Genomic DNA, 22,002 nt, shown 5'->3' on the forward strand with positions numbered 1-22,002 from the left:
CCTGTAGATGATGAATCATTTTTCAAAAACATACATTACAAAACTCTAGTCAACCTATTTATGGATCAGTTGGTGAAAGTTCTTGTGAGATACATAAAACAGTAACTATGAGCTAAAACTGATTTATTAATACTTCAAATTCAAAACTATGTGCATTAGCTCTATTTTTGATTTGGACCAAATCAGCTTGAAGAAAGCAGATCATTCTTCATCAGACTGAAGAAATTAGAAGACCAAAAGAGAAAAGATGTTTTTACCTACTCTCTAAGACTCTGATCTTTAGTTCTGGTATTGTAAGGAAGTACTTTCTGTATTAGCCAAAACAATTCTTCATATTCTAGACTCTAGCTTTCTGAGGGAATAAGTATAATCCATTTAAGTGAGGAAGAAGCAACAGAAAACAGATGTTCAGGAAAACTTCAAACAGCATGAATGACTGTAGTATTTTGCTCTGCCCCGTTTTCCATAATTGTTTTCTGGGCTTTCAATTTCCTATTGAAATTAAAATCCTATTGTGGATTTTGAAAATAAGCAGACTTGCCTTTTCTAATTGATTAAATGGAGTGGAAAGGGAGAAAGAAGAACTGACTCTGAAAGTACAAATCTATGAAAACCCTTGGCATCTCCCAAAGATGTTAGTCTTTTTATTTGTTAATAATAACACTTGATTTATGTTTGTTAATGTCAGAACAATTAGGTTTCTATTTGAATGGAGGTATACAGTGTTCTTTGTACTTAATCCACACAGAATACATGAAAATGGCCTGTTCAGTGGTTCCAGTGGGAAAATGCTGGCCATAGGACGCTCAGGGAGGCATGATGGCGGGGGAGGTGTGAGCTGCCCACTTGGCCTGCCCCTGAGGAGGGGCAGGGAGCTGGCTGTGGTTTCCATCTCAGCTTCCACCGAATGAACAGAGAGCAGGCCAGAGCAGTTGGGGGGGTCCCCAGGTAGCTCAGTGGTAAAGAATCTGCTTACCAGTGTGGTAGACATCGGTTTAATCCCTGGGTCAGGAAGATCCCCTGGAAAAGGGAATGGCAACCCACTCCAGTGTTCTTGCATGGAGAACCCCATGGACAGAGGATCATGGTGGGCTACAGTCCATGGGGTCACAAAGAGTTGGACACGACTGAAGGACTGAAAAGCAACAATAGAGAGCTCTCAGCTCAGAGGCACTCACACTGTACCTGACAATTGACATGAACACTAGCTTATCATTTTTATGTATTTCAGGTGTTCACATAATTAATTTATCAAAGACATGTCACTTTTAATTTAGTTTTTTGTTAAATTTTAAAAATTTATCTTTAGAAATTAAGATTCAAATGTAACTTTTAAAAAACTTTCCGTGAAAGATATATTTATTATAAAAATATAAAATTTTTATAATTATAAACATACATTAAAAAATTACACTTTCTTTTAGTCCCACCTTTTTTTCAGCCTTGTTCTGTGTAGCTGTTGGCAACTCTTGTCAGTAGTAAGATGGTTTAACTTACTTTTGAAACCATAAATAAATCAGAATGAAAACAATTTTAAAATTACCCTGAGAGGAAGAAAATTGAAGAGTACCATTCATTTTCCTTTGAGGTCTGCTCTGTTATATATAAGACACTCACATGTAAAACGCTCTGGGGTGAACCCAAAGCAGAAACAACTCATGACATTAATGGCGTGTGCTCACACAGCCAGATTATGGATTGTAGCCCAGCAGGCCCCTCTGTCCATGGGATTCTCTAGGCAAGATTACTGGAGTGGGCTACCATCATTCCCTTTTCCAGGGGATCTTCCCGACCCAGGATCGAACCTGGGTGCCCTGCATTGCAACAGATTCTTTACCGTCTGAGCCACCAGGGAAGCTGCAAGATTATTTCAGGCTGTCGTCAATTTGTAGAGGGTCCCCCATCTGTGTCTCCTGAAAATTTATGATCAAGGGGAAAGGCACATACAGCTCACGGCTTCTCGCTGCTCCCCTGAGGCTTTAAACCCTCCATCTTGTGCTGGGACCAGAGATTGATTTGTCTTCCTTGCGCGTCAGTTGTTATGAGAAACCAGTACAGAAGTCCTTGTAGTGCAGAATCTGTCTTTACATTTTGGCAATTAGGACTTTATTTTACCTCTACTATTTTATTATTCTCTTTAATTTCAGCATGCTCTTATTTCTCTTCATGACTGTATATTAAAAAAATTAAAAAAACGTAATTGCCACTAGCTACTAAAAGGTACCTGGTATATTTTTTAAAAACCTTTGAACTAGTACACTTTTTAGAACTTTTTTTTTAAATCATAAATGAAGTTTTTACTCATCAGCAGTGAAAATGACAGTGATAATAACTTGAGAACTTGGGATTTAATTTTAAGCATACTACTTTCAACATAAATTGAAAATATGGAAATGGAGATGGAAATGAAGATTTTTGCTTTATTTTAAGCACATCATTACTCAGATTGTTTTCATAGTACTCTTGTGACTCATGAAGTACTCCTGTAATGAAGAATATCTGCTGTGAAATGGTCAAGTGTTCAGTACTTATGTTTGTGCTAAGACATAAGACCTTTTCAAAGGTCAGTCGTTTGAGGTTATCATCTGAGGACTACCTGGCTTTTATCCTTCTTTATTTTTGTATTTCTCTACGCTTGTGTCAAGGCACTTTACATCCATCTTAGTGATGAGTTGCTTAGCAACTGACTGGTTGATGAAACCTACTGGATCTCCTCTCTGCCTTTTTGGAATATGTCAGGAACTAAATGGAGTAGGTTTGACTTTTCACAGTGTTTTAGCATTCTACCATCTCTTAAGGTTTGTAAGCAGTTTCATTTATTTGTTTTTGAATAGGTTTTATTTTTGTTCTTCAACCCCAGACTTCCTTGTGACTTCCATTACTTGGAAGTTAATTATAACTTTTACTATATCTTCAAGAGGTATTGTTCCTAATATTTGAAGACTTGTTTCATATATTAGATCTTAGAGAGCTCAATCTTGATCCGTCTTTGTAATTAGCCAATTAAATTATGCTATGGCCAAAATATAATGTTAGATTATTGGTAAATAGGCGTGATTTCTACCTCTAGCAAGGGGTTTAAAATTCATCTGGAGCCACACAGCTTTATACTACATTTGGTGTCTTAGTTGATAAAGAATCTGCCTGCAGTGTGGGAGATCCAGGTTTGATCCCTAAGTTGAGAAGATCCCCTGGAGAAGGGAACGGCAACCCACTCCAGTATTCTTGCTGGAAAATCCCATGGACAGAGGAGCCTGGTAGGCTACAGTCCATGGAATCACAAAGAATCACCTCGTTAAATACCACACAGTAAAGATGTCTATAGCAAAAAGACTAATAATGTTGGAGTTATAGACATTTTCTACAAAGGAAGAATGTGATACTCCAATTCATATTTTGAGTTAAACCACTGCTTCATTCAGTTAACAAGTAGTTAGTAAGAACCTCAAAGAGTCAGACACGACTGAGCACCCATGCGCACATCATGAACAGACAGGGAGAAGCAATGTGGTACACAGTGCTTATGGCATAGTTAACACTCCCAGGCAGCTAGTCACATGATTCCATGTTTCACTTTTACACCTGAAATACATTGGACAATGATATTTTTTTATGCTGGGTTTCAAGGCATTTTGTTCCCCTATAGTGAGCCAATGAACCCAGAGCCATCATCAAAAAGTCACTCTTTCCATTACACTGTCCCTATTATCATAAATCAGGTACTTCTCTGTGTGTATTTCCTTCTAAATTCTCAATTCTCTTACCTTAGTTGGGTTTTCTCTCCATGGGTCAATTTCCTACTGTGTTAATTACTCTATAATAAAAATTCTCCATAGATGATGATGTAAATTCTCCAGGTTTGTTCTTCTTGCTTGGACATGCTAAACCCTTTGACTTGACATGATTTTACAGCCATCTTGATAATTTCCACAACAGCTTTTACTGGGATTAAAAAAAAAAGTTATTAGAGTATTCTACTGGGATTTTAATTAAGATTGAGTCTATGGATCAGTCTGGGGAGAACTGATAACTTTGCAATATTGAAATTTTTAATCCACAAATCTGATATATCCTCTATTTAGGTCTTAAAATGTTTCCCCTTTAATTTTCTTCAATAACATTTTGTAGTTTGCAGTCTAACTTGTACTAGAGTTATTCCTAGGTATTTGGTCTTTTATGCATTTTTGGTAAATCATATTTAAAATTCATTTGTTTTCAATTTCTTTTTATTTCTATAAAGGAATACAATGGATCACTGACCTATGTCCAGTGATCATCTTAAATTCAAATTTATTTTAAAAAGTTGTTTGGATTTTTGACACAATAGTATTGTTAATACATGATGGTTTTGTATTTCTTAGTTTCCAATTCCTATGACCTTCATCTCTTCTTTGTAGCTGGTTCAAGTGTAATTCTTAACAGAAATTACAGTGGTTTCCCCCTCTGACCTTTCATGTGATAAATTGCACTGGTTGTATTTCTAAAGATAAGCCACTCTTACTTGCAGAAAGTGAAGAAGAACTAAAGAGCCTCTTGATGAAGGTGAAAGAGGAGAGTAAAAAAGCTGGCTTAAAACTCAACATTCAAAAAACCAAGATCATGGAACCTGGTCCCATGATTTCATGGCAAATAGAAGGTGAGTTCCCTCATAGCTCAGTTGGTAAAGAATCCGCCTGCAATGCAGGAGACCCAGGTTCAATTTCTGGGTTGGGAAGATCCCCTGGAGAAGGAAATGGCAACCCATTCCACTATTCTTGTCTGGGAAGTCCCATGGACAGAGGAGCCTGGACAGAGGAGCCTGGTGGGCTATAGTCCATGGGGTTGCAAGAGTCGAACACAACTTAGTGACTGAACCACCAGAAGGGGGAGAAGTGGAAGTAGTGACAGATTTTATTTTCTTGGGCTCCCAAGTCACTGCAGATGGTGACTGTAACCATGAAATTAAAAGATGTTTGCTCTTTGGAAGAAAAGCTCTGACAAACCTAAACAGCATATTAAAAGGCAGAGACATCATTTTGTGGTGAGCAGAGTGAGCTGGGACTCAATAAAATCTCTTTGGGTTGTAAATTCGTTCTTTTTTTCACTTTCTTTTTATTTTGCCTAGAATGGACATCTTGAGTTTTTGCCTTGCTCTGTCTGGCTGAGTTTCCTTAGTGTGTATTCTAGATCTATCCCTGTGGCTACTGTAAGTTGAACGCGGAGAAAAGAGAGCGAGCTGGGCAGTCAGGCAAAGAAAAAAGAAATTTATTAGAGGGAAATGAGAGGGTGACTAGCCCTTAGGGAAAACCAGTGTCCTCCCTTTCTGATGGGGTCTTTCTTATACCCCACCAATGAAAAATTCTCTGAACGGATGGTTAATATTTAGCCTGTAGTTGAGTCCTGTGGTCATGGAGCCGGAGGTCTGGAATCTGGTGGTCTCATAGCTTTGAGAAGGTAGGCGCCAGTGGGAAAACAGAATGTCGTTTGGGCAATTTGGTCAGTCTCAAGGGTCACTGTGATATTATTCTTTGTGAGCTCAACATAATGAGCCATTTCTACCATGAGCCCCCATGTAGACCCTGGCATTCAGCCTTTTTGATTTGGGATAAGGGCCGAAGGTCAATCTTCCGTAAATGCTTCCTCTGGGACAAGGGTGTTATGGAGGTGAGATGAGAAAAGCATGTTTGTGGGTCAAGGGGATTTGTGTGAGGTTGAAGTTTTTGGTAATTTAAGCGAGTTAGAAGTAATTCATGGATAGTTGGGTTGGTGAAGGCTCATAAGTGGTTTTGAAGAAATTTTGAAAAAAGACGCATTAAAAATGGGCCAAAATTATCAGACCACCTGACCTGCCTCTTGAGAAACTTATATGCAGGTCAGGAAGCAACAGTTAGAACTGGACATGGAACAACAGACTGGTTCCAAATAGGAAAAGGAGTACATCAAGGCTGTATACTGTCACCCTGCTTATTTAACTTGTATGCAGAGTACATCATGAGAAACGCTGGACTGGAAGAAGCACAAACTGAAATCAAGATTGCTGGGAGAAATATCAAATAGATATGCAGATGACACCATCCTTATGGCAGAAAGTGAAGAGGAACTGAAAAGCCTCTTGATGAAAGTGAAAGAGGAGAGTGAAAATGTTGGCTTAAAGTTCAACATTCAGAAAACGAAGATTATGGCATCTGGTCCCATCACTTCATGGGAAATAGATGGGGAGACAGTGGAAACAGTGTCAGACTTTATTTTTTGGGGGCTCCAAAATCACTGCAGATGGTGACTGCAGCCATGAAATTAAAAGACGCTTACTCCTTGGAAGGAAAGTTATGACCAACCTAGATAGCATATTGAAAAGCAGAGACATTACTTTGCCAACAAAGGTCCGTCTAGTCAAGGCTATGGTTTTTCCAGTGGTCATATATGGATGTGAGAGTTGGACTGTGAAGAAAGCTGAGCGCTGAAGAATTGATGCTTTTGAACTTTGGTGTTGAAGAAGACTCTTGAGAGTCCCTTGGACTGCAAGGAGATCCAACCAGTCCATTCTGAAGGAGATCAGCCCTGGGTGTTCATTGGAAGGAATGATGCTAAAGCTGAAACTCCAGTACTTTGTCCACCTCATGTGAAGAGTTGACTCATTGGAAAAGACTCTGATGCTGGGACAGATTGGGGGCAGGAGGAGAAGGGGACAACAGAGGATGAGATGGCTGGATGGCATCACTGACTCGATGGATGTGAGTTTGTGTGAACTCCGGAGTTGGTGATGGACAGGGAGGCCTGGCGTGCTGCAATTCATGGGGTCACAGAGTCGGACACGACTGAGCGACTGAACTGAACTGAACTGAAGTAGAAGAAGAGGACCTAGAAAAGGTAGGACCCAGGGCATCCAATTCTAATTGCTTAACCAGTTTTCCCATGAATTACTGAGGTGTCGACGTATTTTCAAGGCCCTGTTTATCAGATTTCTTGCTGTTTCCTTTACAACCTGGCAGCTCATCTGGTTAAGAATCCGCCTGCAATGTGGGAGATCTGGGTTCAATCCCTGGGTTGGGAAGATCCCCCGGACAAGGGAAAGGCTACCCACTCCAGTATTCTGGCCTGGAGAATTCCATGGACTGTATAGTTCATGGGGTCACAAAGAGTCGGACACAACTGAGTGACTTTCACTTTCTTCCTTTACAACGCCTGATTTGTGGGTGTAGAAGCATCAGGGTTCCTCCAAAAATAGACATAGGCCCCCTTTTTCTGCCGTGAAAAGGTCTAATCCTCTTCTGTTTTGGAGGACCACTGGCAGGGAATCTAGCTGGTTTTGGATAGTGATGAGGCTAGTAGCTATTTTTTCGGGGCTCTCAGTGAGGTCTTTAGAAAGGCATTGGTAGTAATTTTAAAAGGTTGTGTGTCCTACTGTCCCTGTTCCAATCCCAGCTGCTATTTCTATACTTATTAATAGAGGAATGAATTGATTTGCCCATTTTGGTTGGTTATAAATTAGTGGGATAGGGAGGGTCTATACGGAATATGTGGTTTCCAGGTTATGCCAAGGGATTTGGCTACTTGTTGAGTGATTTGGGAGACAAAAGCTGGCCCATTATCAGATTGGAGAGAGAGTGGGAAGCCAAAGCGAGGGATGATTTCTTGTATGAGAAACTATGTTACTCAGTTTCTGAGGCAGTTTCTAATCTCATAGGAAAAGCCTCAATCCACCCTGAAAAAGTGTCTCTGAGAGTGAGGGTGAGTTTTAATTTTCCAGTTGGAGGCACGTGAGTGAAGTCAATTGGTCAGTCCTCTGCTGGGATATGCCCTTGAGCCTGATGTGTTGGGAATGAGAGAACAGGCTTTAGGGCTTCCTGTGGTGAAACTAAGGAACAGATAACAAAACGCAAGAGTGAGTGATTTGTTGTAGGAGTGAAAGAAGGTTAAGCGGGGTGATTCGAGGTCTTCAGTTCAGTTTAGTCACTCAGTTGTATCTGACTCTTTGCAACCCCATGGACTGCAGCATTTCAAGCTTCCCTGTCCATCACCAACTCTCAGAGCTTGCTCAAACTCATGTCCATCAAGTAGGTGATGCCATAAGATGTCTTAAGAGATGATAAAGAGGTTTAGTGCCTACGTGTAGGGCCTGATGAATATCCATAAGAATCTGTGTGGCCTGAGACTGGGGAAAGACACAGCAGCCCTGTTTTTGTAACCAGTCTCCTTGTGGTTGTGCTCCTTATAATAATCGTGTGTTTTCTTTGGGGAGGTGAAGGGGCTTTATGTTGGGGATTACTGTAAGTTGTTGAGTTGGTGATCGGAGTGAGGCTTTTTTCGCTTCTCTGTCTGCAGTTTTGTTACCCTATAAAATGAGTCTGAGGCTGCCTGGTGACCTCGGCAATGTATGATGCCTACTTCAGTTGGCATGTTAGCTGCTTTTAAAAGTTGGAGTATAAGCGGGGCATTAGTTATGGGAGAGCCTTTTGTAGATAGGAGCCCTCGTTCCTTCCAGATGGCAGCATGTGAGTGTATGATGTGGAACGTATATTTAGAGTCAGTGTATATGTTTGCTATCTTGTTAGCTGCGAGGGTAAGGGCTCTAGTTAGTGCAATAAGTTCTGCCTTTTGGGAAGAGGTTCCCAAGGGGAGAGGTTAGGACTCAATAATTTCTGTGTCAGAGATAATTGCACATCCAGCTCCCTTTTTCTCTTTCTGATGTAGAGAAGCTGCCATCAATATACCAAGTAAAGTCAGGGCTGTTTAAAAGGCTCGAGGAAATATGGGAGAAATGGGGCATCAGGTCTTCTAATGCCTCTTTGCAAGTATGGATGGGGGGCTCAGAAGAACTAGGGATAAGGGTGGCAGGGTTGAGAGTAGGACAGCGTTCAGAGGAGAACTCGGGAGATTCGAGAAGGGTGACATGAATTAGCTGGATGCATGAAGGAGCTAGAAGGGTCATGGATTTGTGAGAAAGTAAGTCCTTCAACTCATGTGTGGTGAACGAATGACAGTGGGTGCTCCAAATGAGCTTTTTACTTCCCTGAGTGAGGACTGCAGCTGCTGCCAGAGCACGTAGGCAGGCTGACTACCCTTGAATTGTGGTATCTAGTTGCTCTGACAGGTAAGTGACAGGGATGAAGGAGGGGCCCTGATTTTGTCCCGAAACTCCTAGGGCAATTTTTTGTCTCTCAGTAGAGTATAAAGAGGCAAGATAGGTCAGGAAGTGTGAGTTGGGGCTGAGGGAATGGCTTGCTTAAGGGTCTTAAAGGCTGATGGATATTTTATTTAGCTCTAGGGGTTCTGAAAGATCTCCTCGGGTGGCTTGATATAGGGGTTGTGCCAAGAGGGTGAAATTAGGAATCCGGAGGCGTAAATATCCAGCTAACCCCCAGAAGGACAGAATCTGTTTCAATGTAGGGAGTGGTAGGGTTGATATAAGGGACTTTCTATTGGTAGTAATATATCTTTTTGTTAGTGTTAAAAGGACTCCAAGATAGGTGACTCTAGGACGAGAAAGCTGAACTTTATGGGAGATGTTCAGTATCCTCGATCGGCTAGAAAACTGAGGAGTTGTATAGTGTGTTGTTGAGAGTGTATAGACGAAGGACTACAAAGGAGGAGATCGTCCACATATTGGAGGACAGTACTCATAGTAAGGTCAAGAGAGGTTAGGTCTGATGCTAGAACTTGGCCAAAGAAATGAGGGCCATCACAAAAGCCTTGTTGGAGGACTGTCCCTGTCAGCTGTTGGGAGCGATGATTGTCTGGATCAGTCCAGATAAAGGCAAAGAGGTCTTTAGAGTTTGGGTGCAAAGGGATGGTAAAGAAGGCATCCCTGAGGTGTAGGACAATGAAGTGGGTAGTGGAAGAGGGAATGAGAGAGAGAAGAGTATAGGGATTTGGAACTGCTGGATGTATGGGGATAACAGTCACATTGATAAGTCTCAGGTCCTGGACCAGGTGATAGGGGCCATTTGGCTTTTTGTTGGGTAAGATGGAGTGTTATAGGGAGAGTGGCTTGGGGGCAAGAGGCCCTGATATAGCAGTTTAGTGATGATAGGCTTTAACCCTTGTTGATGTTTTCGGGAGATTGGGTATTGTGGTTGATTGGGGAATTTAGGGGGGTTTTTGAGGCAGATATGAATTGGAGCATGGTGAGAGGTGACAGATGGGTTGTCTGTATCCCCGACTATAGGATTTATGGATGAGGAGGGCAATGGGGCGGGGGAAGAGGAGGTGGGGTTGAGGAGCAGTAGCCAGGCTAGATCAGAAGATGGGCTTGGGATGGTAATAAGGGCTTTGAATTTTGAGAGATGGTCTCTCCAAGAATAAGACTGGGGCATTTGGGGAGTATGAGCAAAGAATGGGGAAATGGGGTATGTTGAAGTGTGCAAAGTAGAGGCTCGGTTATTCATGGCATAGATATTAAACAGTCATTCCCCATAACAGAGACCTGAGAAACCTTGTTTTTTCCGGATTAGGCAGGCACAGCAGAGCAAGTGGCCCCCGTGTTGATGAGAAAAGGGATCGGCTTACCTGCCACTGAGAGGCCTTTTGAAGGGCCCACAACGAGGCAAGCAACCATGTGATTACGGGCTGCTTGTCCAGGTCTCCCTGCCTGATAATCCCCGTTGGGATCATCTCTGGGGACAGCCGTTGCCCCTACGGGCTTAGTGTCGTATCCCAGTCTACGTATCCCATCAGCACGCGCCTGAACGGCTTGCCATACTCGTTCCTTCTCTTCTGGGAGAAGAGTGGAGGAAAGGATGATGTAAATATCATGCCAGGTTAAGTTGTAAGACTGGGTAAGATACTTGAATTCTTTTAGATAATTATTAGGGTCTGAAGAGAAGGAGCCAAGACGCTTTTCAATTTGAGATGGATCGGTGAGGAAGAATGGGACGTGAACCCGAACAATGTCTTTCGCTCCCGCTACTTGCCATAAAGGGAGAGGTGGAGCAGGCAAAGACTTCCTGCTGTCAAGTTTCTGGCTTTAACGTTGTTCCGACCGCTTATCGGGAGGGGATCTAGGGAGGTCAGGGAAGAGCCTTGGAACCCTCGGGGTAGAGGGTGGGGCTGAGGTCTCAGAGCTTGCAGCGGAGAGGGGTTGGGCGCTGAGGTGGCCTGCCCTTGAGCAGGAGGGAGGGAGGAGGAGTCGTAAGGTGGAGGTTGTGAAACTGGATCTGGAGCGACTGCAAGGGAATTGGGAGCGAGAGGGTGTGAGCTGTGGTCGGAAGGGTTGAAGGAAGAAGAAAAGTCTCAAACAGGAATCGGGAGACATTGTATTAGGAGGATGTGGCCCAGAGTGGGCTAAGAGTATTTGAGAAGTAGAACAGGATTCACAGAGGGAGAATCTGAGCGCGAAGAGCAAAGAACGGCTGGACATGAGGGATCTCGGACCACTTTCGGTTGCGACGGCAGAAGGTACCGAGGTCCCATAGAGTATTATAATCGAGAGTTTTGTTATCTGGCCATTGGAACCTATTATCAAGTCTGTATTGTGGCCTGACAGTGTTAAAATATTAAGTAAGTCTTTTTGGTCTTATGTCTCCTTGGAAGCCCAAGACTTTTAGGTTTCGGAGAAGGCATCCTAGAGGAGTAAATTTTGAGGGCTGGGATTGAGAATTTCCCATTGTGGCCGATTAGGAAGGGTAGACAAGGTTAAGAATCCACCTGCAATGCAGGAGACCTGGGTTCGATCCCTGGGTTGGGAAGATCCCCTGGAGGAGGAAATGGCAACCCACTCCACTATTCTTGCTTGGGAAATCCCATGGACAGAGGAGCCTGGTGGGCTACAGCCCATAGGGTCACAAGAGTCAGACACAATTTAGTGACCGAAGCACCAGACAAGGGCGAAGGAAAGCGAAGACAAAGTGCTGAGAGAAAAGGCATCCCTGTTTTCAGGACCTTCTCAGAGAGTAATAACAGTCTGCTCTGAAATGGGCATCCCTTATTTCAAAGTCAGACGGGGTACAAGGCTGAGGGCCCGAGGGCCGTGGGGATCTTCCTGCCTAGTGCTAGGACCTGGAAATGAGGCGAGGGAGAAAGAGGATCCCAGGGAATGCAATTTTGCTCACCCTTGTAACCGATAGATGAAATGTGGGCCAGCATGTGGATGTCGGTCCAGCAAGGCAAGTGGAGAGTCCCGCCCAGAGCTCATCTGTTTCTCGGCAAGGTCCAAGGGAGGGGACCACCGGAGGTGGACTCGTGAGAGGAGCCCACCCAGTTGCTGTGGCTCTTCCCTCCCGGGTTTTGGCACCGGAATGTAAGGCGAGTGCAGAGAAAAGACGGTGAGTGAGCCGGGCAGTCAGGCAAGAAAAGGAAATTTATTAGAGGGAAACGAGAGGGTGATTGGCACTTAAGCAGAACCAGTGTCCTCCCTTTCTGACAGGGTCTTTTGTATACCCCACCAATGAAAAATTCTCTGAAGGGATGGTTAATTTTTAGCCTGTAGTTGAGTCTTGGGGTTACATAGCTGGAGGTCTGGAATGAGGTGGTCTCATAGCCTTGAGAACCTAGGCGCCCTCGGGAAAACAGAATGTTGTTTGGGCAATTTGGTCAGTCTCAGTGGTCACTGATTTTATTCTTTGTGAGGTCAACATAATGAGCCATTTCTACCATGAGCCCCCATGTAGGCCCGATCAGCTCCCAGGGGCACAATTTCCTTGTTTAGTGTTGTTTGGATATGACTGAGAGTCCATCATACATACGTGCTGAAGCTTTAGTCTGTCGGTGAGGACTTTGCTGTTTATGGGTGTTGCCTCTTGTGGGTTGTGCTGCAGTGCTCATTGGGGTGCATGTGTCTTTTGAATGATGGGTTTCTCGGGATCTAGGACCAGATGGGGGAATATTAGATCCTAGGCTTAGCCTCTCTCGATAGTTTATTTTCAGGCTTTTGGAGACTGTCAATTATCCTTCCTGTTGCCAGACTACCTTCCCACCTACTGTGTAGGGGTTCTTTTTACCCAAGGCTCTCTCCCGCATTTATTGTTTGTAGATTTGTGAGGATGCCCAACCTGAAGGGTGGGGTATGATTTCTGGTTGTCATTTTTTGATTGACATTCCTGCAGTAATTAGGGATGCAGAGCATCTTGGCCTGTGGTGGAGATTTGGGTTTTGTATTGTTTTGTTTGATTCCTTAAAGGGTGTGTGGAAAATTTCCCTTTCTTCTTGGCTTCCTGAAAGTCCATTGTGTTTGGAATTTCTTTCTGTAAAGCCCACCCAAGTAAATGGCCTGAGGGCGGCTGTCATTAACAACCCTACAAGACATTTGAATGTTAGCTTAAAACTACATTCAAAAAATGAAAAATCATGGTATCCAGTCCCATCACTTCCTGGTAAATAGATGGGGAAATAATGGAAACAGTGACAGACTTTATTTTCTTGGGCTTCAGAATCACTGTAGATGGTGACTGCAGCCTTGAAATGAAAAGATACCTGCTCCTTGCAAGAAAAGCTATGACAAACTTAGCGTATTAAAAAGCAGAGACATTATTTTACTGACAAAGGCACGTCTAGTTAAAGCTATGGTTTTTCCAGTAGTCATGTATGGATGTGAGAGTTGGACCATAAAGAAGGCCGAGTGCCAAAGAATTGATGTTTTTGAACTGTGGTGTGGGAGAAGACTCTTGAAAGTCCCTTAGACTGCAAGGAGATCAATCCTAAAGGAAAGTAGTCCTGAATATTCGTTGGAAGGACTGATGCTGAAGCTGAAGCACCAATACTTTGGCCACCTGATGTGAAGAACTGACTCAATGGAAAAGACCCTGATGCTGCAGAAGATTGAAGGCAGGAGGAGAAAGGGATGATCAGGATGAGATGGTTGGATGGCATCACTGACTCGATAGACATGAGTTTGAGTAAGCTCTGGGAAACGGTGAAGGACAGGGAAGCCTGGCGTGTCGCAGTCCATGGGGTCGCAAAGAGTCGGACAGGACCTAGTGACTGAACAACAAGGACATTTGAAGTAGAAGTGCCAGTAAGCACAGGTAGTGCGGTTGTCATTACAGGAAGTCTCCACAAGGTGGCGGCAGCACTTTCCCCTGCCCACCTCTGGTTCCTCAGACAACCAGAGCCTTAGGGAAAGTGGGTTTCCTGGGCTGTCAACTGGAGTGGAATGTGCCAGAGCAAAATGCCTGCAGCCTTGTGTCTCACTGCTTCTTCCCCCTAAAGCTTCACACACCCGACCCCCAGACTAATCCCAACTGGGGCCACAGCACCCAGCTGAGGGTACTTAAGGTGCTAGGAGGCTGCACTCTCACGAAGGGTTTAATCTTAACAGGAAGAAGGCTTGAGCTGAGGACCCCAGCACCAGGAGACGTGCAGGCTGGGTGACTGTTGCTCCCACGATCCTCCAGGCTTTGATCCCACTCAGGACTCTGGTCCCAGCTGAGACAAGCAGACAGGCGTGATTTTCAAAGGGGCTCAGAAGTAATAACTAAAAAGGGGCTCAATGAAGGACACCCTGCCAGGCTGTCTGGACCCTATCCCAGTCCAGCCTTGGGACTCAAGCCTTCTCAGGCTCCTGGGATACCGTAGAAGCCCAAATGGTGGGAAGGAATAAAGTTAACTTTCTCTCCTTTCCTTTGACTTCATGCCACTGCTATGTAGGGGTACAGTCAATCTGCCACGCTGTGCTTGTTATCAGTGTATAATTGGCTGATTCAGGTACGACGTATCCATGGAGTATATCTGGTCTTTTTTGGGTTCTTTTAACCCTAACCCTAACCCTAACCCGGACGAGGCCCCAAGATGAAAGGTTGTTGTTGAATCACGCGAAGACACCGGGATTCTTGGTCCCCAGAGGAGAAGAATTCAATCTGGGGCCAGAGACGAGGCTTGATCGCTCAGAGCTTTTGTGTAATAAAGTTTTATTAAAGTATAAAGGAGATAGAGAAAGCTTCTGACATAGGCATCAGAAGGGGGCAGAAAGAGTACCCGCTTGCTAGTGTTAACAATGAAGTTATATAATCCAAAGAATGTCTGGAGGTTGTAAAGACCTCATCAGACCATAATTTACATTTTAAGATAACACTGTCCTCAGGCAGGATATATCCTTGTAAAGACCAGGTCTACTCCCATAATTTACATTTTAAGTTAACAGAAGGTTTAATCCAGAGACTGTCCTTAGGCAGGATACATTATTGTTATATAATCCTAAGGAATGTGGAGAAAGAAAAAAAGTTTGTCCTTTCTTCCTCCTTGAGAATTCCAGATCCCTCTCTCCTTGGGGACCCCTAGACTCCTTATCAACCTGCCTAGGAACTGACTTCACTTTCACTTTTCACTTTCATGCATTGGAGAAGGAAATGGCAACCCACCCCAGTGTTCTTGCCTGGAGAATCCCAGGGACGGTGGAGCCTGGTGGGCTGCCGTCTATGGGGTCGCACAGAGTCGGACAGGACTGAAGCAACTTAGCAGCAGCAGCAGCCACAGAGTTTATTGCATAAGGTCAAGCAGTCTGCTGAGCATTGTGGGTTATCTATCTCACATACAGTGTTGTGTGTATATGAGGAAGGAAGGAAGAAAACAGTCTGTGGAGTATCTCTTAGAGATGCATGTTTCTGTGTATAGGTGAGAGATAGAGATTTCTGTGTGTGTGTGGAAGAGAGAAAGGAAGGAAGCTGATAATCCTTGTGGATTATTATAGATTGCTGTGTCTATATTAGTCCCAACCTGCTTCATCCCAGGCCCTTCACTTTTTTCTTGAACTCTTGGTTTGAATATGAATTCTCAGTCTTCAGATTGTCAATTCTTTTGTTTCGCTTTTTAAATTTGGCCTAGAAGGGACATCTTGTGTTATTGCTTTCCTTAGTGTGGCTTAGTTCCTTTAGGGTCCTTTAGGGTATGATCCTTTTAGATCTATCCCTGTGGCTACCAGTGGCATAATTTCCTTACTTCAGTTTTGGGTTTTATGGCTAACAGTCTATTGTATATATGTAGCACGTCTTTTGAGTTTAATCTGTTGGTGAAGATTTTGCTGTCTCTCTCTCTGTCGGTTTCTGCGAGTAGCACTGCAGTGCTAGCTGGGGTGGATGTGCCTGTTTGAATGATGGTTTTCTCGGGATCTAGGCCCAGACACGGGAATGTCAGATCTTGGGCTTAGCCTCTCTTGATGGTGTATTTGCAGGCATTCCGAGTCCGTCCATTACACTGGGTGCTGTCACTGTGCCGACCCACCTACTGTATAGGGGCGTTCCCTGCCCTCAGGCTCTCCTGCCTTTAGTGTTTGTGGCCTCCTGAGGATGCTCTGATGGGACTTGATTTCTTGTTTTCATTTTGATTGGTATTCCTGCAGTAATTAGGGATGCTGAGCATCTTGTCCTGTGGTGGAGGTTGGGTCTTTTTTTTTTTCCCCCATGAACGGTGTGAGGAAAATTTGCCTGTGGCAGCTGGCTTCCTGAAAGCTGGTTGTGTTTGGAATTTATTTCTGCAATTCCCGCCCCCAGGACGTGTCCTGAGGACAGCTATTAACAGAACCCAACGCTTGAGAAATAGAGGGGCCAGTAAGCCTCGGAGGTGGAGTTGTAGTTACAGAAAGTGTCCACAAGGTGACAGCACTTCCCCGCGGCCACCTCTGGTTCCTTGGGCAACCAGAGCCTTAGGGCAACTTGGCTTCCTGGGCTGTAAATGGGAGTGGAACGTGCCTGAGCAACAACTTAAGGGGTTGTGTCTCACTTCTTCCCCCTAAAACTTCACCCCTCCCCTCCAGACTCATTCCAACCGGTCCACAGCACCCTGCTGAGAGGTCTTAAGAAGGAAGTTTGAGTTGGGAATCCCAGCACCAGAGGTCCTGGGGGTTAGGTAACATTCCCAAGGTCCTGGAAGATAGAGGGTCGGGTCCCCATCCTTTGGGAGCACTAGGGACTTTGGTCTCAGTCAGGGAGACCAGACAGAAGAGGTTTAAGAGGGGTCTCAATTAAGGGCTCTTGGCTTGGCTGTCTGGACTCCACCCCAATCCAGCGATGGGACCCAAGCCTGCTCAGGCTCCAGGGATGGAACAGCAGTGCAAATCAGGAAGGTTGGAGGGAATAAACAAGAAAATGCCTTTATTTTCTTTAATTTCACGTCTGTGCTATGTTGGAGTATATTAATTTTGCAGTTTTCTGTTTGTCGTCAGTCTACAGCTTTCTGATTCGTACATATAGCGTATCTGTTCTGTTTGTATTCTTTTGCCATAGAGGTTTTTGCAGAAGGTCAGCATAGTTCCCTGTGCTGATCATCAGGTCCTTGTGGAGTAGTTAGTATAGACACAAATTTCTGTGTGTGTGTGTTATTCCCAACCTAATTAATTCCTTGACCTTTCCTTTTTTATTTTTTTAAATTCTTGTGTTTGAATTCTCAGAGTCAATTTTTGTGTTGTAATTTAATTCCTTTGTATCTCTTTTTAAATTTTGCCTAGAAGGGACATCATATACTCTTGTCCTCCTCTGTCTGGCTGATTTCACTTAGTATGTGATCCTCCAGCATCCATTTCTATGGCTACAAGTGGAATGATTTCATAATTGCAGTGTCAGTTCTTCATTGCTGAATAATAGTCCATTGTCTACAAGTACCAGGTCTTTTTTAAGCTTTAATCTATCAGTGGGCATTTTGCTGGGTTTGTGTCTTGGCTCTTGTAAGTAGTGCTGAAGTGAATGTTGGGGTGCATGTGACTGAATAATGGTTTTCTCAGGAGACAGGCTGACTGTGGGGACGTCAGATCCTAGGGTTGCTGCTGCTGCTAAGTTGCTTCAGTCGAGTCCGACTCTGTGCGACCCCATAGACGGTAGCCCACCAGGCTCCCCCTTCCCTGGGATTCTCCAGGCAAGAACACTGGAGTGGGTTGCCATTTCCTTCTCCAATGCGTGAAAGTGAAGTCGCTCATTCGTGTCCAACTCCTAGCGACCCAGTGTACTGCAGCCTACCAGGCTCCTCCGTCCATGGGATTTTCCAGGCAAGAGTACTGGAGTGGGTTGCCATTGCCTTCTCCAAGATCCTAGGGTCAGCTCTCTTGATTTTTTTTTTTTTCCTGCCATGCTGAGGCTGTCAGTTCTAGGAACACTGTTGCCAGTGTTCCTTCTGCCAACCATGTGCCGGGGGGGGGGGGGGGGGGGGGGGGGGGGGGGGGGGGGGGGGGGGGCGGGGGAGGGGGGGGGCGGGGGGCGGGGGGGCGTTCCCCATTCCTCCCTGCTCTCTCCCACATATATTGTTTGTAGACTTCTGAGATTGGCCTTTCTGACTAGTGGGATTTGATTTCTTGTTGTCGTTTTGATTAGTATTCCTCCTGCGATAATTAGGGGTGCTGAGTATCTTGTCTTGTGGTGGTTAGGGTATTTTTTCTTTCATTTTTTTTTTTTTTTCTTTTAGGCATGTGTGGAAAATTTACGTTTCGAGCTGGGTGTGTTTGCAGTTTATTTCTCTAATATTTATCCCAGGACCTTTCTTGAGGCAAGCTGTCTTAACAGCACCGCCCCAGCGCCCCCCCCCCACCCCCGCCCCCCGCCCCTTGTGAATTGGAGGTGCCAGTAAACGCCTTCGGCCAAGTTGTAGTTACAGAAAATATCCACAAGGTGGCAGCATTTTTTGATGACCACTCTGGTTGCTGGGGCAAACAGAGCATAGGGAAAGTCGGGTTCCAGGGTTGTGTAACGAGAGTGGAATGTACCTGAGGGAACATTTAAGGGCTTGTGTCTCACTACTTATTCCTCCTAAAGCATCACACACACACACACACACACACACGGCTTCCAGACTAATTCCAAGGGGAGCCACAGCACCTTGCTGACTGTACTTCAGTGCCTAGGAGTCTGCACTCTCAGGAAGCAGGCTTGAGCTGGGAACTCCAGCACCAGGAGACATGGAGGTTAGGTGACTATTGCCCCCAAGGTCTTTGAGGACTTGATCCCATTCGGGTGTCTGGTCCCAACCAGAGCACAGCCGACTGTATAAGCTTAAAAAGGGCTCAGCGAACACCCTCCTAGCATGTCTCAGAAACATGGCAGTCTAGTCTGGAGACCCAAGCCTGCACAGGCTCCAGGATGGATCACATCCCACGTCAGGGAGATCAGAGAGAATAAAGCAGGCACTGCTTTTCTTTCCTTTTCTTTACCATCATGCCGGTGCTATGCTGGAGTGGAGTCAGTTTGCAGTGTTGTGCTCGTCCTCAGTGCGCAGCCACCTGCTTCAGGTATAACACGTCCATGGTGTATCTCTGTTGCATTTTTGAACTTTTTACCATAGAAAGTCAAGAAGAGTGCCAAGCATCAGGTCCTTGTGAATTATATATTTCAGATACACTTTTCTGTGTACATAAAGAAGGAAGTTAGGAGATAATTTTTGTGGATTATCTCTTAGAGATTTCTGTCTTTAGAGATGCATATTGCTGTTTATATATGGAGGGAAGGTAGAAAGGAAGGAAGGGGATAATTTCTTGGGTATGTAGGCACGGACATTCCAATTCATTCCCTGGCCGTCACCTATGTTTCTCTGGAACCCTTCGTTTGACTTTGAATTCTCAAAGTCTCTTTTGAGTTTGGGGTGTAAGTGTGTTGCCTTGTATGTCTACTTTTATTTTGACTGGAAGGTACCTCATATACCATGGTCTTCCTCTGCCTGACAGACTTCCCTTAGTGTATGATCCTTCAAGGACCATCCCTGTGGCTATTACTGTCGTAATTACCTAATTTCGGTGATGGCTTTTTATGAGTGAGGAATAGTCTACTGTATATATGTACCACACCTTGTTTAAACTTTAAGCCCTCGTTGGAGATTTTGCTGAGAGTGTGTCTCGGCTATCGGAAGCAGTGCTGAAGCTTTGTTGGAGTGCCCATGCCTTTTGATTACTGGTTTTCTCTGGATATAGGCCAAGGTGTGGGGATGTCAGAGTCTAGTTTTAATCTGAGAGCTTTTTTTCAGACATTCAGAAACTGTCCATTATACTGACTGTTGCCAGTGTATATTCCCAGAGAGAGCTTAGGGGGATTCTTTTTCCTCCAGGCTCCCTCCCGCATTTATCGCTTGTAGATTGGTGATGATGACCACTGTGACTGGCGGAATTTGATTTCCATTTGTCGTTTTGAATGGCACTCCTCCAGCAGTTAGGGATCCTTAATATCTTGTCTTGTTGTGGAGGTTTGATTTTGTTTTGGCTTTTTTTTTCCCCCCTAAAAGGTTGTCAGGAGAATTTACCTTTGACAATTGGGTTGACAAGTCGGCTGTCTTTGGAATTTATTTCTCCATTACCTGCCCCAGGAGATATCCTGGGGCAGGTAATGTTCATTTCTGTCATTCACAGAAATGCAGCCCTCATGATTTGAGTTGCCAGTGAACACCCGAGAAAATGTTGTAGTTACAGAAAATGTCCACAAGGCGGCAGCATTATTCAGGCCTACCTTTGGTTCCTGGGGTAACCAAAACCTGAGGGAAAGTTTGCTTCCTGGGCAATGAAATAGAGACGAGGGTGCCTGAGCTAACCCGAAAGGACTCGAGTCTCTTGAGTCTCGGTTATCTTTCCCCCTGAAGCATCACACAAACAGCCCGCCCTGGCGAATCTTCCAGGACCGCAGTGCACTGCTGAGGGTGCTTAGGTGCTAGTGCTAGGAGGCTGCCCTCTCAGGAACGAGGCTTGAGCTGGGATCCCCAGCCCCAGGAGAGGTCGAGGCTAGCTGAACCTTGCCTTCAAATCCCTTGAGGCCTCGATGCCACACAGGACTCTGTCCCAGCCAGAATGGAGGAGAGAGTAGATCTTTAAAAGGGTCAACCAAGGGCACCCTGCCAGGCTGTGTCAACCACCCCCAGTTCAGCAGTGGGACCCAAGCCTGTCCAGGGACGTGATAGCATCCCAAGTCAGGGAGATCGATAAGAAAATAGGCACTGCTTTTCTCTCCTTTTCTTACCATCTTGTCGATGCTGCAGCGCAGTACACTCGATTTGCAGTCTTGTGAGTGTTGTCACATACAGCCTCCTGACTCAGGCATACGTGTTTATGGGGTGGGACATCGCTCTCTCTCCTTTTATTTATTTTTATTATTTTTTTTTTTTTGCCATAGAAGAGTGAGAAGAGTGCTGAACATCAGGTCCTTCTGAATTATCTATCTCAGTTATACTTTTCTGTGTATACATAGAAAAAACTTAGGAGATAATTACTGTGGATTACCTCTTAGAGTTACAGATTTCTGTGTATCTGTGCAAGAAAGTAAGGATGGAAGGAGAGAAAAGAATATTCCTTGTGGATCATCTAATACAGATTCACACTTCTTGTCTGTGAGGGTAAAGGACTCATAGACCCCACATGGGGGCCCACTGTTAAGATGGCTCATTATGTTGACCTCCCAACAAAGAATAAAATCACAGTGGCCCTTGAGACTGACCAAAAATTGCCCAAACAACATTCTGTTTTCTCACTGGCGCCTACCTTCTCAAAGCTACAAGACCACCAGATTCCAGACCTCAGGCTACATGACCACAGGACTCAACTGTAGGCTAAAAATTAATCATCCGTTCAGAGAACTTTTCATTGGTGGGGTATAAGAAAGACCCCGTCAGAAAGGGAGGACACTGGTTCTCCTTAAGGGCCAGTCACCCTCTTGTTTCCCTCTAATTAATTTCCCTTTTCTTGCCTGACTGCCCGCTCACTCTCTTTTTATCTGCACTTGCCTTCTGTTTTATGAGTGAGGAGTAATCTGGCTGTCTCACTTCATCTTCATTTTTCAGTCTTGACCTTGTTGGTTGATTCTCTATCTCAGCTCTAGTAAATAGTGCTGCTCTGGATATAGGGGTGCATGAGTCATTTCAAATTATGATTTTTTTTCCATATCTGAGCCCAAGAGTGGGATTGCTGGATCATATGGTACCTGTGTGTTGAGTTTTTAGAGGAACCTCCATGCTGTTTTCCATAGTGGCTGCACCCGTTTATACCCCCACCAAGAGTGTGGGAAGATTCCCTTTTGTTTCCGACCTCTGCAGCAATTATTCTTTGTGGATCTTTCTGGTGATGGCCATTCTGACTACGGTGAGGTGATTCCTCAGTGTTGTTTTGATTTGCCTTGATTTGATAATTAGTCACGTGGAGTA

General features: G+C 44.5%; 1 long non-coding RNA gene across 2 annotated transcripts; it reads left to right on the forward strand.

Moving 5' to 3' along the window:
• Window positions 1-9,189: 9,189 nt before the first annotated feature.
• On the forward strand, window positions 9,190-14,679 carry LOC123328028. 2 transcript variants are annotated; one of them, XR_006542739.2, is made up of 2 exons: window positions 9,190-11,475; window positions 14,231-14,679. It is a non-coding gene; the product is annotated as an uncharacterized LOC123328028 (long non-coding RNA). The 2 variants fall into 2 exon arrangements; XR_006542738.2 differs by having other exon boundaries at window positions 9,190-11,373.
• The last annotated feature ends 7,323 nt before the right edge of the window (window positions 14,680-22,002 follow it).

This window comes from Bubalus bubalis, chromosome 11, assembly GCF_019923935.1.
Source record: "Bubalus bubalis isolate 160015118507 breed Murrah chromosome 11, NDDB_SH_1, whole genome shotgun sequence".
Taxonomy (NCBI): Eukaryota; Metazoa; Chordata; class Mammalia; order Artiodactyla; family Bovidae; genus Bubalus; species Bubalus bubalis.